Source organism: Lipotes vexillifer, unplaced genomic scaffold, assembly GCF_000442215.2.
Source record: "Lipotes vexillifer unplaced genomic scaffold, Lipotes_vexillifer_v1.1 scaffold159, whole genome shotgun sequence".
Lineage (NCBI taxonomy): Eukaryota > Metazoa > Chordata > Mammalia > Artiodactyla > Lipotidae > Lipotes > Lipotes vexillifer.
This window is the reverse complement of record NW_006770589.1, coordinates 193,206-211,436: the sequence shown is the minus strand read 5'-3', so window position 1 is coordinate 211,436 and position 18,231 is coordinate 193,206. Positions and strand designations below refer to the sequence as shown.

The following is an 18,231-nucleotide window of genomic DNA, read 5'->3' as shown; positions in this document are numbered from 1 at the left end:
CTTCCCTTCCTTCCTTCCTTCCCTCCCTCCCTTTCTTTTTCTTTCTTTCTTTTCTTCCTTTTCTTTCTTCCTTCCTTCCTTCCCTTTCTTTTCTTCCTTCCTTCCTTCCTTTCTTTCTTTTTCTTTCTTTTCTTTTCTTTTTCTCCCTTTTATTCTGAGCTGTGTGGATGAAAGGCTCTTGGTGCTACAGCCAGGAGTCAGTGCTGTGCCTCTGAGGTGGGAGAGCCAACTTCAGGACACTGGTCCACAAGAGACCTCCCAGCTCAATGTAATATCAAATGGCAAAAATCTCCCAAAGACCTCCATCTCAACACCAGCACCCAGCTTCACTCAACGACCAGTAAGCTACAGTGCTGGACACCCTATGACAAACAACTAGCAAGACAGGAACACAACCCCACTCATTAGCAGAGAGGCTGCCTAAAATCATAATAAGTCCACAGACACCCCAAAACACACCACCAGACATGGACCTGCCCACCAGAAAGATCCAGCCTCATCCACCAAAACACAGGCACTAGTCTCCTCCACCAGGAAGCCTACACAACCTACTGAACCAACTTTAGCCACTGGGGACAGACACCAAAAACAACAGGAACTACGAACCTGCAACCTGCAAAATGGAGACCCCAAACACAGGAAGATAAGCAAAATGAGAAGATAGAAAAACACACAGCAGATGAAGGAGCAAGATAAAAACCCACCAGACCTAACAAATGAAGAGGAAATAGGCAGTCTACCTGAAAAAGAATTCATAATAATGAGAGTAAAGATGATCCAAAATCTTGAAAATAGAATAGAGAAAATGTAAGAAACATTTAACAAGGACCTAGAAGAACTAAAGAGGGAACACACAACGATGAACAACACAATAAATGAAATTTTAAAAACTCTAGAAGGAATCAATAGCAGAATAACAGAGGCAGAAGAACAGATAAGTGACCTGGGAGATAAAATAGTGGAAATAACTACTACAGAGCAGAATAAAGAAAAAAGAATGAAAACAACTGAGGACAGTGTAAGAGACCTCTGGGACAACATTAAATGCACCAACATTCGAATTATAGGGGTTCCAGAAGAATAAGAGAAAAAGAAAGTGACTGAGAAAATATTTGAAGAGATTATAGTTGAAGACTTCCCTAATATGGGAAAGGAAATAGTTAATCAAGTCCAGGAAGCACAAGAGTCCCATACTGGATAAATCCAAGGAGAAATACGCCAAGACGTATATTAATCAAACTGCCAAAAATTAAATACAAAGAAAACATATTAAAAGCAGCAAGGGAAAAACAAATAACACACAAGGGAATCCCCATTAGGTTAACAGCTGATCCTTCAACAGAAACTCTGCAAGCCAGAAGGGACTGGCAGGACGTATTTAAAGTTATGAAGGAGAAAAACCTACAATCAAGATTACTCTACCCAGCAAGGATCTCATTCAGATTTGATGGAGAAATTAAAACCTTTACAGACAAACAAAAGCTGAGAGAGTTCAGCACCACCAAACAAGCTTTACAACAAATGCTAAAGGATCTTCTCTAGGCAAGAAACACAAGAGAAGGAAAAGACCTACAATAACAAACTCAAGACAATTAAGAAAATAGGAATAAGAACATACATATCGATAATTACCTTAAATGTAAATGGATTAAATGCTCCCACCAAAAGACACAGACTGGCTGAATGGATAAAAATAAGACACCCATATATATGCTGTCTACAAGAGACCCACTTCAGACCTAGAGACACATACAGACTGAAAGTAAGGGGATGGAAAAAGATATTCCATGCAAATGGAAACCAAAAGAAAGCTGGAGTAGCAATTCTCATATCAGACAAAATAGACTTTAAAATAAGGACTATCAGAAGAGACAAAGAAGGACACTACATAATGATTAAGGGATCGATCCAAGAAGAAGATATAACAATTGTAAATATTTATGCACCCAACATAGGAGCACCTCAATACATAAGGCAAAAACTAGCAGCCATAAAAGGGGAAATCGACAGTAACACATTCATAGTAGGGGACTTCAACACCCCACTTTCACCAATGGACAGATCATCCAAAATGAAAATAAATAAGGAAACACAAGCTTTAAATGATACATTAAACAGGATGGACTTAATTGATATTTATAGGACACTCCATCCAAAAACAACAGAATACACATTTTTCTCAAGTGCTCATGGAACATTCTCCAGGATAGACCATACCTTGGGTCACAAATCAAGCCCTGGTAAATTTAAGAAAATTGAAATTGTAGCAAGTACCTTTTCCGACCACAACGCTATGAGACTAGATATCAATTACAGGAAAAGATCTGTAAAAAATACAAACACATGGAGGCTAAACAATACACTACTTAATAACAAAGTGATCACTAAAGAAATCAAAGAGGAAATCAAAAAATACCTAGAAACAAATGACAATGGAGACATGACGACCCAAAACCTATGGGATGCAGCAAAAGCGGTTCTAAGAGGGAAGTTTATAGCAATACAATACTACCTTAAGAAACAGGAAACATCCTGAATAAAAAACCTAATCTTGTGCCTAAAGCAATTAGAGAAAGAAGAACAAAAAACCCGCAAAGTTAGAAAAAGGATAGAAATCATAAAGATCAGATCAGAAATAAATGAAAAAGAAATGAAGGAAACAATAGCAAAGATCAATAAAACTAAAAGCTGGTTCTATGAGAAGATAAACAAAATTGATAAACCATTAGCCAGACTCATCAATAAAAAAAGGGAGAAGACTCAAATCAATAGAATCAGAAATGAAAAAGGAGAAGTAACAACTGACACTGCAGAAATACAAAAGATCATGAGAGATTACTACATGCAACTGTATGATAATAAAATGGACAACCTGGAAGAAATTGACAAACTCTTAGAAATGCACAACCTGCCAAGACTGAATCAGGAAGAAATGGAAAATATGAACAGACCAATCACAAGCACTGAAATTGAAACTGTGATTAAAAATCTTCCAACAAACAAAAGCCCAGGACCAGATGGCTTCACAGGCGAATTCTATCAAACATTTAGAGAAGAGCTAACACCTATCCTTCTCAAACTCTTCCAAAATATAGCAGAGGGAGGAACACTCCCAAACTCATTCTACGAGGCCACCATCACCTTGATACCAAAACCAGACAAGGATGTCACAAAGAAAGAAAACTACAGGCCAATATCACTGATGAACATAGATGCAAAAATCCTCAACAAAATACTAGCAAACAGAATCCAACAGCACATTAAAAGGATCATACACCATGATCAAGTGGGGTTTATTCCAGGAATGCAAGGATTCTTCAATATACGCAAATCTATCAATGTGATAAACCATATTAACAAATTGAAGGAGAAAAACCATATGATCATCTCAATAGATGCAGAGAAAGCTTTTGACAAAATTCAACACCCATTTATGATAAAAACCCTGCAGAAAGTAGGTGTAGAGGGAACTTTCCTCAATATAATAAAGGCCGTATATGACAAGCCCACAGCCAACATCATCCTCAATGGTGAAAAACTGAAAGCATTTCCACTAAGGTCAGGAACAAGACAAGGTTGCCCACTCTCACCACTCTTATTCAACATAGTTTTGGAAGTTTTAGCCACAGCAATCAGAGAAGAAAAGGAAATAAAAGGAATCCAAGTCGGAAAAGAAGAAGTAAAGCTGTCACTGTTTGCAGATGACATGATCCTATATACGGAAAATCCTAAAGATGCTACCAGAAAACTACTAGAGCTAATCAATGAATTTGGTAAAGTAGCAGGATACAAAATTAATGAACAGAAATCTCTGGCATTCCTACACACTAATGATGAAAAATCTCAAAGTGAAATCAAGAAAACACTCCCATTTACCATTGCAACAAAAAGAATAAAATATCTAGGAATAAACCTACCTAAGGAGACAATAGACCTGTTTGCAGAAAACTATAAGACACTGATGAAAGAAATTAAAGATGATACAAACAGATGGAGAGATATACCATGTTCTTGGATTGGAAGAATCAACAATGTGAAAATGACTCTACTACCCAAAGCAAACTACAGATTCAATGCAATCCCTATCAAACTGCCACTGGCATTTTTCACAGAACTAGAATAAAAAATCTCACAATTTGTATGGAAACACAAAAGACCCCGAATAGCCAAAGCAATCTTGAGAACGAAAAATGGAGAGGGAGAAATCAGGCTCCCTGACTTCAGAGTATACACTACAAAGCTACAGTAATCAAGACAGTATGGTACTGGACAAAAACAGAAGATAGATCAATGGAATAGGATAGAAAGCCCAGAGATAAACCCATGCACATATGGTCACCTTATCTTTGATAAAGGTGGCAGGAATATACAGTGGAGAAAGGACAGCCTCTTCAATAAGTGGTGCTGGGAAAACTGGACAGGTACATGTAAAAGTATGAGATTAGATCACTCCCTAACACCATACACAAAAATAAGCTCAAAATGGATTAAAGACCTAAATGTAAGGCCAGAAACTATCAAACTCTTAGAGGAAAACATAGGCAGAACACTCTATGACATAAATCACAGCAAGATCCTTCTTGACCCATCTCCTAGAGTAATGGAGATAAAAACAAAAATAAACAAATGGGACCTAATGAAACTTCAAAGGTTTTGCACAGCAAAGGAAACCATAAACAAGATGAAAGGACAACCCTCAGAATGGGAGAAAATATTTGCAAATGAAGCAACTGACAGAGGACCAATCTCCAAAATTTATAAGCAGCTCATGAAGCTCCATATCAAAAAAACAAACAATCCAATCCAAAAATGGGCTGAAGACCTAAATAGACATTTCTCCAAAGAAGATATACAGACTGCCAACAAACACATGAAAGAATGCTCAACATCATTAATCATTAGAGAAATGCAAATCAAAACTATAATGAGATGTCATCTCACACCGGTCAGAATGGCCATCATCAAAAAATCTAGAAACAATAAAAGCTGGAGAGGGTGTGGAGGAAAGGGAACAATCTTGCACTGCTGGTGGGAATGTGAATTGGTATAGCCACTATGGAGAACAGTATGCAGGTTCCTTAAAAAACTACAAATAGAACTACCATGTGACCCAGCAATCCCACTACTGGGCATATACCCTGAGAAAACCATAATTCAAAAAGAGTCATGGGTTAAAATGTTCATTGCACCTCTATTTACAATAGCCAGGAGATGGAAACAACCAAAGTGTCCATCATTGGATGAATAGATAAAGAAGATGTGGCACATATATAGAATGGAATATTACTCAGCCATAAAAAGAAACATAATACGGTATTTGTAGTGAGGTGGATGGACCTAGAGTCTGTCATACAGAGTGAAGTAAGTCAGAAAGAGGAAGACAAATACCATACGTTAACACATATATATGGAATTCAAGAAAAAAAAAATGTCATGAAGAACCCAGGGGTAAGACAGGAATAAAGACACAGACCTCCTAGAGAATGGACTTGAGGATATGGGGAGGGGGAAGGGTAAGCTGTGAGAAAGTGAGATATTGGCATGGACATATATACACTACCGAATGTAAAATAGATAGCTAGTGGGAAGCAGCCGCCTAGCACAGGGAGATCAGCTCCGTGCTTCGTGACCACCTAGAGGGGTAGGATAGGGAGGGTGAGAGGGAGGGAGACGCGATGGGGAAGGGATATCGGAACATATGTGTATGTGTGACTGATTCACTTTGTTATGAAGCAGAAACTAGCACACCATTGTAAAGCAATTATACTCCAATAAAGATGTAAAAAACAAAAACAAAAAAAACACCATAGGATAGGGCTTCCCTGCTGGTCAAGTGGTTAAGACTCTGCACTTCCAATGCAGGGGCCACAGGTTCGATCCCTGGTCGGGGAACTAAGATCCCACATGCTGCACGGTGCAGCCCAAAACAAAACAAACAAAAACCACCATAAGATAAAATAGTTCCACTAGTTAGACACTGGTTAAAGGTTATCATCCCAGACTCTTTCTTAAATATTTTTTTCTTTTTCCTCTAATTTATTTCCTCTTTAATTAAGTTTCTCTTTTCACTAATATATTCCGTAACAGAAACCTGAACGAACTTTTTGGCCAAAGCAATACCTCCCTTAGCACTTTATAATTTACACTCATAAAAATTCTGCTGGGTAGGAAAGGAAAGAAAAAGGCATGGAAAGTATAAATTCAGAAATTAATTGCTAATAGTCAACATATAAATTTAATTTAGTCTTCATTTTTCTATTTTGTTTTACTATAGATATAAATTAAAATGCAAAAGTATAGTCAAAATAAAAATTACTATTGAGACCATTATAAGGTAAAAATTAGGTGATAGTAATCATATTAAGCAATCAATCCAGAATACTTTCCTATTCTACTGTGTGCTAGGCATCATAGTCAGGACATTGTGTACATATTTCAGCCAACAAAGTAACAGAGAAATGTTTATAGCCTGAATTGGTTCATTTTAAATAATAAATAATTCTAGACTATTTGAATATTTAATAAATGTTTGAAGAAATTTATATATTAAGGTGCCTTTTCTCAGCAATAGAACTATACTCTATCTGTGGTTTTACTTACCGATGACTGTTCTCAGGCATTATTAAATTTTTAATAACATTTTTACTTAAGAATGTAGCCTAATACGTTAAACAACAACAACCAAAGCCAAAAAGCCATTTTCTTACTTATTAAAAAATTCGATGAAATCCTGTTTTAGCTATTTCAAACTGTACAAGAAGTCAAAATTAAAGGTAAGTTTCCTCAGGTAAGCAAGATAACTTTTTTTTCCTTAGGCAATTTACTTAAAATTTATTCTAGATTGACTGTTAAAATACTGACCTTTATAATTTTTTTCTACATTTATTGTGATATTTGATATACAGATTTACCAAGCACTAGAGAGTTTTAAAACACCATATAATCTAGACAAAATGTCTGAATTACTTTATCTGGAGTCTCAGTAAACTAAGATTTAATTCTTTACTGAAGACGTGATAATGTCAAGTAGCAGTAATGCTTTTGAATTCAGGAATATTACAGTAAAATCAGTTATTAAGTATGTGCAGTCATTGGGTTATCAGAAACAAATCAAGCTTTTTGTAACACCTTTTATTCTAAGCATCATGCAACAGGATGAATGGCTCTGCACGCCTGAACTAGGTAGAGAAACAGCACAAGGTGGTTTTCTTTCTTTTCACGCTTGAACGACATAGAGAAACAGCACAAGGTGGTTTTATTTCTTTTCAAGGGAAGGTGAAGAAAACACACATAGTAAATGTTTTCAATCTTCATAGGTCCCCAGAGGGAAAGAGAAGCTCCCTTTATCCCTAGCCCAAATATAAAATCATCTTCTTCCAGCCAAGTGTAAAGTAAATTACAGGAGGTGCTTGCCTAGGCCAAGTTCAAATACCAACATTTAAGAGAAGCTGGCAAGCCAATCTGCCCACCTTCAACAGGTTTATTCAAGGAAGAGGTAGCTTCCTGACACCTCAGGAAAGGAAAAGGCATTTCTCAGCAGGTTAATAGATAGCTCTTTGATAACCAACTCCTGTGTATGCAACACCATTTCTCTATGGAGAACATGCTAATTTACCATGAGCATGTGGTGGTTCACAAGGTCTTTTAAGCTGGATAACATGGATATTTAAACACCATTTTGCCACTGTTGTTGACTTATTCTGATATGTTCCATAATCAGAATACCCTAGTTTTAATAAGGGTTCAATGGACCAATTCTTGCTGCACATTAAAATTTGGGAGTTTCTTTAAAATATCCATATTAGAGCACTGTTCTCAGAGTTCAGTTTATTTGGGCTGAGGTAGAATCTTGACATCAGTATTTTTAAAAACTCCCAGATGATTCTAATTCACACTCAGAGTTAAATAATTTTTACAATTCCCTACTATGTACAATTTTTTTTTTGCAAGGCCCTAGAAGTAAAAAATAAATTATGAGAGTCAAGAGATAAAAGAAAGTAGGGAAATTGAAGAAGATAGTGAATATATAGAATAGCTCCTGAAAAGACTGACTGGACAAGGTTGGATTAGGTATTGGATGGTTTAAATCATGTTTTAGACCAAGCATTCTTAGTGGTAATTTTCTCCCAGTTGCAATGAGCAGTCCAAGCAAAGAATAGAAGCTAGATTGTGGAATAAGCAAGTACTGAGTAAACTGCCAAGGCCATAAGCTTAACAGAGAAGAAATATGTGTCCACATTTTTGTTTTTCTACCATAATATTGAGAGTCTTTGTAAAAAAATCTTTTGAAAATGGGACTTGGTATTGGTGAGCAAGGAGAATCATAAAACAGAAGAAATGGAGGCATCATAAACTGGAGGACTTAATGAGATAAATAAAACAGGAATAAAAGGAGGGATGGCGTGAAGTATCAGGAAGAAATCTGGGGCTATTTAAACTTACGAATTAATGGGTGAGAAATACATGATAGAATTTTATCAAATAGTGATGGGTACAAGTTAGTAAATTGGAAGATCCATAATACTTCCTAGAGTTCATGAAGCCAAGAAATATAAAAACAGTGTATGGAAAAATCCATTATTTTCCAAGAAAGAAACAGAAAGATAAGTCTTTCAACCAATGCCAAAATTCTCAGTTAACATGGCAAAGTGATCTGGAAGGCTATGAATATCCACATGGGGAGGTGCTAAGGATATGCAGGGCTGGTGGTGTGAATTTCAAGAGTCCTGGTTGTAAACAATTTGATCAAGAAATGGACTTAAATTCACACTGCTCTCCTCTACCAGGAAACGTACCCTTGAGTGGAAGGGGGACAGTATAAAGAGTCTAGAGAAACAAGCAAGGGACAGAACGCAGGACAAATAATTTTGTCTTCTATCTTAGTGTAATGAGATGACAATCAAAGATTTTGAACAAGAGATAAAACTGATCCAAAAATACCTTAAAGATATTCTGAAAACTCTGTATAGATCATATTGAGATTGGCAAGAATGGAAGTGGAGAGAATTAGAAAGTTATTTCAGTCATTCAGGAGAGAGGTACAGCTTAGAATAAAATGGTGGCAATGAACAAGGAAAAAAAGTGCAGAGATGTGAAAAATGCTTTGTAGGTGGCATAGGTGGGCTTTGGAGATGGAATGGAAATGTATGTAAGAGAGAGGCTGGTGTCAAGGGTTATTTGCAGACTTTTGGCTTATGCACCTGGGTACCTAGAAAAACCACTTACTGAGATGAGGAAAACTTTGGATCAGCTGTGGGCGAGTTAAGATGGAAAGTGCAGTTTTGAACATGTTAAGTGAGAGAGACAAGTGGAGATATCAAGTAGGTGATTGCATATATCAGCCTGAAGCTCAGAAGAAAGGTCCACCAGTACCTTTCCAGCTTAAGAGTGAATATCTTTTTGAAAGCAAACTTTGAAGAAGTTGGAACATGTTTATATTTTCTTTGGTATTTAGGCAACAAACCTACCTATTTCCACAATAGTTATCAGAAACTGAGATTTAATTATCAGGCTAATGTTCCAAGCTGCATCTTTGAAGACAACCAAACTGAACACAACTGTAGTTAATACAGTACATTAAACAGCCATGATCTTCTGGCCAAAAATGAACCAATAACCAGCTTGGCACCTCTTCCAAATCCTTGTCTGCCAGATGAGAAGACATATATTTACTTGTGTACTTTCTTTTGAAATGTATCCCAGGATCTGGCCACTTGGACTGTCATACTGGATATTAATTGATTACAGCCTTTCAATTAATGATACAATTTGTCAGTTTGAAGCAAAAGTCATTCTATTCCAAAATGAATCTCATCTTCTTCCTAATTAAGGAAAACAAAGCCACTGATATCATCAGATTTTTTTTTTAAATATGCATTATTTGCCACACAGTTCTGCAAGTACTAACATGGTCAGAACATCTAGAATAAACTCAGAGAGGAATTTTTTAGGGAAAAACAAGGACACATTTCTTTCTCCTATATAATATCCCATGTAACATAAAACAAAACAAAGTAAAACAAGGCGGACTAGGGACTTGTAGAAATTTACATGTATTATATAGCCCTTCCTTCATCATAACACTGGTACTACACTGTATATTAATAAAGACATTTCTAATAGTTCCAGTAATGAAACATCTCAGGACAGAAATCTGAAATGCATGCATCACCAGATTCTGAGCATGAAAAAGAGGCACTTCTCAGTGTTTCTGACATTTATAGAACAGATAAAACTCTAAACACATGAAATTACTCTCTTCTGCATAAATATGCTCTCACCTGAAAAATTCTGCCCTATCCTGTGGCCCTCTTGTCTTTCCTACTCCAAGTAATAAAATCTCCTCATACTCAAGGCCAAACTTCCCTGATCTTCTGAGATAAACCGTTCCCTCTCTGTTAAGTACCTGAACTACAGTGTTTGTCTATTTCTCTGAGTTAGACTGAGATCTTGAGGTTCCATTAATACTTCTTGAATCAGAAAATATTTGCTGATAAGGGAAAAATATCATATTGCTCAAAGAAAAACAATTATTGCATGATAGAGAAGAATCTCATGGAAACAAATCCCAATATACAGAGTCAGGACTCAAGAAAACTGGAGACTGGTCATCAACTACTCTCTTCTTCACCGTCTCTTCATGATATGCATGGTCTCTTGTCTTTGGCCCTTTCATTAGGTCAGTTCTATCAGCAGACATGATTTCTCTGTATAATCATATTCATATATTCTATATTTTCCATTATGGGAAAAAGAATGTGCTTGGTTCATCTTGTTAGGCTTGTTTCAGCTCTCCATTCCTAAAAAAAAGTAACCTTATTGGCCCAGCTAGGTAAGCCTGATGCAGGAAAGGTTCTTAGAGGCCAAGATCAGGTGATATCTTTGGCTACCCAATCTAAGGGCTGTAATTTTACTCTTAGAAGGGAGATTTAGTGGAGAGGAATCGAGTTTCCTTTTATCTATGTGAAACGCCTGACACCAAGCCAGAGCTTCCTGGTGCCACAGCCTGTGCTTTTTATATATGCCATGGTGTATCCCTGTGAAATACTCTTAGTTAACATTGAATATTTTCTTTTCCCTTTCTCCATGGCAAAAAAGTTATAGCTCTGCACACAGCTACACTGTTAAAGAATAAATTCCTCAGTCTTCCTTGTGACTAGCTGAAGTTGTGACTAAATTTTGGCCAGTAGGATGTGGATAAAAGAGATATGTGCTACTTTTGAATCTTGCCCTTGGAACAACTGTTTATGCCTTTTCCCTTCCCAACTGGCTGGGAGTTGATAAGAACCAGAGAAGCTGCCTTAAACCCATCAATAGAGGCCCTATGTTGAGGATGGTAGTGATACCCACCTACCCTGGATCAACTGCCTGCATCTGGACCACTACATGAGAGGGCAATAAAAGTCCATCCTTTTTTTTGTTCAAAGACATTGTGGTTGATGCCTAATTAAGCCAAGATTTGTACAAGAAGGAGGATGCTGAAGTAAGATAAGGGTAAATGTGTGTGATTGGCTTAGCAGGCAAACAGCAGGTACTAATAATACAGAAATTGCTAATTGGAAATCCTTCTATTCTAACTATATTATGGCCATTAAACAAATTTGTTAAAACTGTTGACGTTGAGATCTCAGCCTCTCTGCACCAATGCTGAATCAAATCTCGGAGACAGAGTTTTGGGTGAAGTAGAAAAGAATAGCTTTATTGCTTTGCCAGACAAAGGGGGATACAGTGGGCTCCTGCCCTCAAAAACTACGTGTCCCAACCCAGGGGAGTTTGGTGAGGAGTTTTATGGCAATGGTTCAAGGGTGGAGTAGCTGATAAGATTAGGGTGTGTGCAGGGTCTGCATTCCTTTAATCTCATTTTAGGTAATCTTTTTTTTTATTTTTAAATTTTATTTATCTTTTTTATACAGCAGGTCCTTATTCGTCATCAATTTTATACACATCAGTGTATACATGTCAATCCCAATTGCCCAATTCATCACACCACCACCCCCAACCCTCAGCCGCTTTCCCCCCTTGGTGTCCGTCCATATGTTGTGTTCTCCACATGTGTTCTCCACATCTGTGTCTCAATTTCTGCTCTGCAAACTGGTTCATCTGTACCATTTTTCTAGGTTCCACATATTTGCGTTAATATACAATATTTGTTTTTCTCTTTCTGACTTATTTCACTCTGTATGACAGTCTCTAGGTCCATCCACATCTCAACAAATGACCCAATTACATTCCTTTCTATGGCTGAGTAATATTCCACTGTGTATATGTACCACATCTTCTTTATCCATTTGTCTCTTCATGGGCATTTAGGTTGCTTCCATGACCTGGCTATTGTAAACAGTGCTGCAGTGAACATTGGGGTGCATGTGTCTTTTTGAATTATGGTTTTCTCTGCGTATATGCCCAGTAGTGGGATTGCTGGATCATATGGTATTCTATTTTTAGTTTTTAAAGGAACCTCCATACTGTTCTCCATAGTGGCTGTATCAATTTACATTCCCACCAACAGTGCAAGAGGGTTCCCTTTTCTCCACACCCTCTCCAGCATTTGTTGTTTGTAGATTTTCTGATGAGGCCCATTCTAACTGGTGTGAGGTGATACCTCATGGTAGTTTTGATTTATCAATGTAAAATCTTGATAGTGAACACAGTCACTGAAATAAACATATACACACATATTGGGGAGTATACTTTATTTATTTATAAATTTATTTATTTTTTATTTATTTTTGGCTGGCTGGGTTTAGACAGCTCACAGCAGAAGAGAAAATTAGTGTATGAAAGCAATGAAGATGCCACCAGGAACAAAACATGAAGATATGTAAACATATAAAAATAATTGGTCAAGACACATGGAAGGCAGATTGAGAAACATGAATTAATTGGAATTTCAGAAGAAACTGACTGCCATTTAGAAAAAAAGAAAGCAGGAAATGACAAAGAAGGGATAATATTTTAAATTTATCTAGAATTTTTTAAAATTATTAAAACTAAAAATAAAAGTGTATTCTAAGCAAAATGAAAAATACATGTCACAGTAAGTCTGAAAAACACTGAAAACAAAAGGAAATATTATAAAAGCTAACAGCAGGAGAAAAGACAGACTACCTATGAAGTAATCAGAGTTAGACTAACAGCAGTCTTATTATAAGTAGTAATAATAAATGCCAGCAGAATAAAGAGAAATATATTCAAAGTGGTGAGGGAATATAATTGTTGTTTAAGAATTGTAGAGTAGATCAAATTACCATTGAAGAGTGAAGGCAAAATTAAGACATTTTTAGAGTATAAAATGATTATGACAGTTTGTGACCCACAGACTCTAATTAAAATATCTATTAAAAGACGTCGGGCTTCCCTGGTGGCGCAGTGGTTGAGGGTCTGCCTGCCGATGCAGGAGACACAGGTTTGTGCCCTGGTCCAGGAGGATCCCACATGCCGCGGAGCGGCTGGGCCCGTGGGCCATGGCCGCTGAGCCTGTGCGTCCAGAGCCTGTGCTCCACAACGGGAGCAGCCACAACAGTGAGAGGCCCGTGTACCACCAAAAAAAAAAAAGAAAAAGTCCTTCAGCAAGCAATAGTGAACCCAGAACAGAATAGGGTACAAACAACAACAACGGAAACAGTAAAAACTTTACTAGAGAACTTAATTTACCTTTGACCATCAAAAAACAATTTTGTATGTGTGACTTTAAAAAAGGCCAATCTAAAACACTAAACAACAAAATGGAGAACTTAATTGATAGTTAAAGCAGTATAAGGTCTTTGTCATTTTTTTCTTTTTTTTTAAAAATTTATTTTATTTATTTATTTTTGGCTGTGTTGGCTCTTTGTTGCTGCATGTGGGCTGCTTTCTCTAGTTGTGTTGAGTGGGGCTACCCTTTGTTGCAGTGTGTGGGCTTCTCATTGTGCTGGCTTCTCTTGCTGTGGAGCACAGGCTCTAGGCGCCTGGGCTTCAGTAGTTGTGGCACGTGGGCTCAGCAGTTGTGGCTCACAGGCTCTAGAGCGCAGGCTCAGTAGTTGTGGTGCACAGGCTTAGTTGCTCCATGGCACATGGGATCTTCCCGGACCAGGGCTCAAATCCCTGCCTTGGCAGGTGGATTCTTAACCACTGCACCACCAGGGAAGCCCCAGGTCTTTGTCATTTTCCAGAGAAGAATTGATTCCAGAGAAGAATCAATTGCTATAAAATTTGTTAAATAAATTTATACTGACATTTATGTTCAAAATTATGGTAATTATTAAACAGTATAAACATAGTCATAAGTTTCTTGTGGTAGACAAATTCTTACAGTAATTTAGAAAAACTATTTGGCAATATCCACTGAAGCTAAATATATTCCTACCTTATGACACAGCACTTCTGGGTATATACTTAATGAGCCGCCATATTTGACAAAAACATAAGAATTTTCATAACATAACAACCCCAAATTGGAAATAACACAAATGTTCATTAAGAATAGAATAAATTACAATATATTCATACAGTGGAACGTTACACAGCAATAAAAAGCAATTGCTACATATAACAACATGAAAGAATATCACAGATGTTATGACAAGTCAGAGACAAAAATCAAGGAACTTTATATAATACGATTTAGTTTATATAAATTTCAGGAATATTGACTTATGGAGGGGCAGAATAAGTCCTTCAGTGAACTCACTATCACACAAACACAATGAAAATCATGACTAAATAATTAAACTCAATCATTCTAGAACTCTTGAAAGTCACCAAATGAACAGAATAAACTGGAAGCATTTATTCAAGAAAAATTGCTGAACCTCAATAAGAACACTGGAGTCTGTGGCGTTTTAACTGGGGCTATTCCTATTCCTCTTCCCTCCTCAGCCAAGTGGCATGGTGGTTGAGAAAAACAACAGCAAAGATTAGCGTCCTCTGGGCTCCATTAAAAGATGCATCCCCAGAGCAGTCAATAGTTTGAACAAACAAGCGGTTTCCTGAATGTGTTCTATTCCCAGAGTGCTGTCATTTTTAAAAATTTGTCTCTGTCTCATCTCTGCAACAAAACAAAACAAAACTAAATAATTAATTAATTTAAAAAAAACCTCCATCCCCAGGGAATTACTGAATAAACTGAAAATAGTAATAGTCTGCTGGTAACACTGCAGCTGCCTCAGGCTGTGATTTCAGTTGACAAAAACAAGAGCCTGACAAAACACTTGAAAGGAGAACCTGAAAAAAGAGACAACCATAGGGAACTTAGAAAAGCTCTGACATATTCTGAGGCCCTAGAAGTCTGCATGCGGGTGAAGGTCTGAGTACACTCAGACGAGACCCAGGGAAAGACAAATTCTTGTTACTCATGTCTAGCTAACTTTAGGCCCTCTTCAGACAGAAAGTGAAAGCTAAGGCTGACTTTTAAGCTGCCAGAAGTTTGAAGGGATGAGTTCACTTTTTTGCCCTACTTGGCAAAGAGTAGCTCAGGCATTTAAGAAGTCTTCTGACCAAGCACTGATGACCACTAAGTTATACTGACCTGGGGATGACTCCTAGGAAACCAGGCTTAAACGTAAAAATAAGAACTTAGACAAACAAGAAAGCTAGTTAAGGAGTCATGGTGGTACACTAAAGTGAATAAAGAATATACAAAATTAGTCCAGGAACATCACTGAACAACTAAGCAGCAATGAGTAAAACAATAATAATAACAATAATAATTATAATAATAATAAAAAATAGCAATAACAACAACAAACCCTTGAGGGGGGCTGGATCTGACACCAGAGTTGTTATAATATCTTATATAAAACATCTGCAAAGAAAGATGAAACAACAGTGTATATACAGAAAAAAAAGCAGCCCACAAGAAAATGTTTATAAAGGGACCCTGATGTTGAACTTAGTAGAAAAGACATTATTTCAGCTATTAACAATATGTTCAAACAACTAAAAAATTAAAGTATGACAATTATGTCTCACCAAATAAAGAATATCAATGAAGAGTTAAAATTCTTAAAAAGAACAAAATAAAAAATTCTCGAGTTAAAAATTACATTATAACTTAAATTAAAAAAATATTGAGGGTGCTTAACAGCAGACTGAGCTGACAGAAGAAAGAATTAGCAAATGTGAAGATGGGTCAATTGAAGTTATCCAGATTGTTAAGAAAAATAAAAGGAATAAAGAAAATGAATACTGCTACAGATGACATGATAATCTATCTAGAAAAAATTCTGGAACTAAGAATTGGTTATAGAAGTGGTACAGGATACTATTTTAATATAAAAAATTCAACTGCTTTCCAGCAATGAACAAGTAAAATTTGAAATTCTAAAAAATATCACTTAAAATAATACCAAAGTATTTATGTATAAATCTAACAATGAATATACAAGATTTATATGTGGGAAACTATAAAATCTCTGATGAAAGAAGTTAAAGATCACAATAAATGGAGAAATACTCCATGTTTGTGATTGGAAGACATTATCAAGATGTCAGTTCTTCTTGTTAACTTTATCTATAGGTTCAACAAAATCCCAATCAAAATCTTAGCAATCTATTTTTTTTTTTTTTTTTTTTTTTTGGCCACTCTGTGAGGCTTATGGTATCTTAGTTCCCTGACCCGGGATCAAACCCAGGCCCCCAGCAGTGAAAGTGCCAAGTCCTAACCACTGGACCACCAGGGAATTCCCTCAGCAATCTATCCTTTATATGGAAACACAAAAGACCAAGAAGAGACAACACAATATTGAAGAAAAAGAACAAATTTGAAGGGCTCACATTACCTGATTTCATGACTTAATATAATGCTACAGTAATCAAAACAGCTCCTGGTAGTGGAAAAAGAATTGATACATAAAAAAATGGAACAGAACAGAGCTGAGAAAAAGACAACACACACAAATATAGACACCTGATCTTTGACAAAGGAGTGAAGGCAATTCAATGGAGAAAGGACAGTCTTTCAACAAATAGTGCTGGAATAAGACATACAGTAATCAAAACAGCTCCTGGTAGTGGAAAAAGAATTGATACATAAAAAAATGGAACAGAACAGAGCTGAGAAAAAGACAACACACACAAATATAGACACCTGATCTTTGACAAAGGAGTGAAGGCAATTCAATGGAGAAAGGACAGTCTTTCAACAAATAGTGCTGGAACAATAAGACATCACTATGCACACCCCCCCCCCGCAAAAAAAAAAGAACCTAGATACAGAAACAACAGAAACAGACCTTTCACAAAAATTAACTCAAAATGAATCATAGTTCTAAATGTAAAATGCAAACCTCTAAAACTCTTAAAAGAAAACAAAGGAGAAAATCCAGATGACCTTGGGTTTGGTAATGAGTTTTCAGGTACAAATCCAAAAGCATGATCCACAAAGAAAAAAAAAATTGACTTGGATTTTATTAAAATAGAAAAAAAAGAAGTCTGCTCTGTAAAAGACAGAATAAGTCAGTTAAGAGAATGAAAAGACTTATTAAGAGAATGAAAAGACAAACCACAGACTGAGAAAAATGTGCAAAACACATATCTGATACAGGACTTGTATCTATAATATACAAACAATACTTAAATCTCAATAAGTAAACAAAGCAACCTAATTAAAAATGGGCAATGGATCTGAACAGATAAATCATTAAAAAAGACACAGATAACAAAAAAGCATGTGAAAAAATGCTCAACATCACTGGTCTTTAGAGAATTGCAAATTCAAACCACTGTAAATATATTAGAATGGCTAATATCTAAGAAACTGACAAAACCAAATACTGATTAGGATGTGGAGCAACAGGAACTCTCATTCACTGTTGGTGAATGTTTATAGCAGTTTTATTCACAATCACCAAAAATGTGAATAACCAAGATGGCCTTCAATAGATGAATGGATAAACTGTGGTACATCCACATAATGGAATATTATTCAGTGATAAAAAAGAAATGAACCTTCAAGCCACAAAATAGATATAGAGGTACCTTAAAGGGATATTGCTAAGTGAAAAAAGTAAGTCTGGAAAGGCTATATACTATATGTCCAAATGTATCACATTCTGGAAAAAGCAAAACCAGAAAGAGTTAAAGGTCAGAGGTTGCCAGGTTTTCTAAGGGAGGGTTGAATAGGTGAAACACAAGGGATTTTTAAGGTAGTGAAATTATTCTGAACAACATCATAATGGTGTATATACGACACTATGTATTTATCAAAACCCATAAAGCTTTATAGCACAAAGATTAAAACCTAATGTATGCAAA

The 18,231-nt window shown here is 36.3% G+C and overlaps 1 non-coding gene across 1 annotated transcript; it reads left to right on the top strand.

Annotated features, from left to right (window-relative positions):
* Positions 1-5,819: 5,819 nt before the first annotated feature.
* Positions 5,820-5,892, top strand: TRNAG-UCC (transfer RNA glycine (anticodon UCC)). The gene has a single exon. It is a non-coding gene; the product is annotated as a tRNA-Gly (tRNA).
* The last annotated feature ends 12,339 nt before the right edge of the window (positions 5,893-18,231 follow it).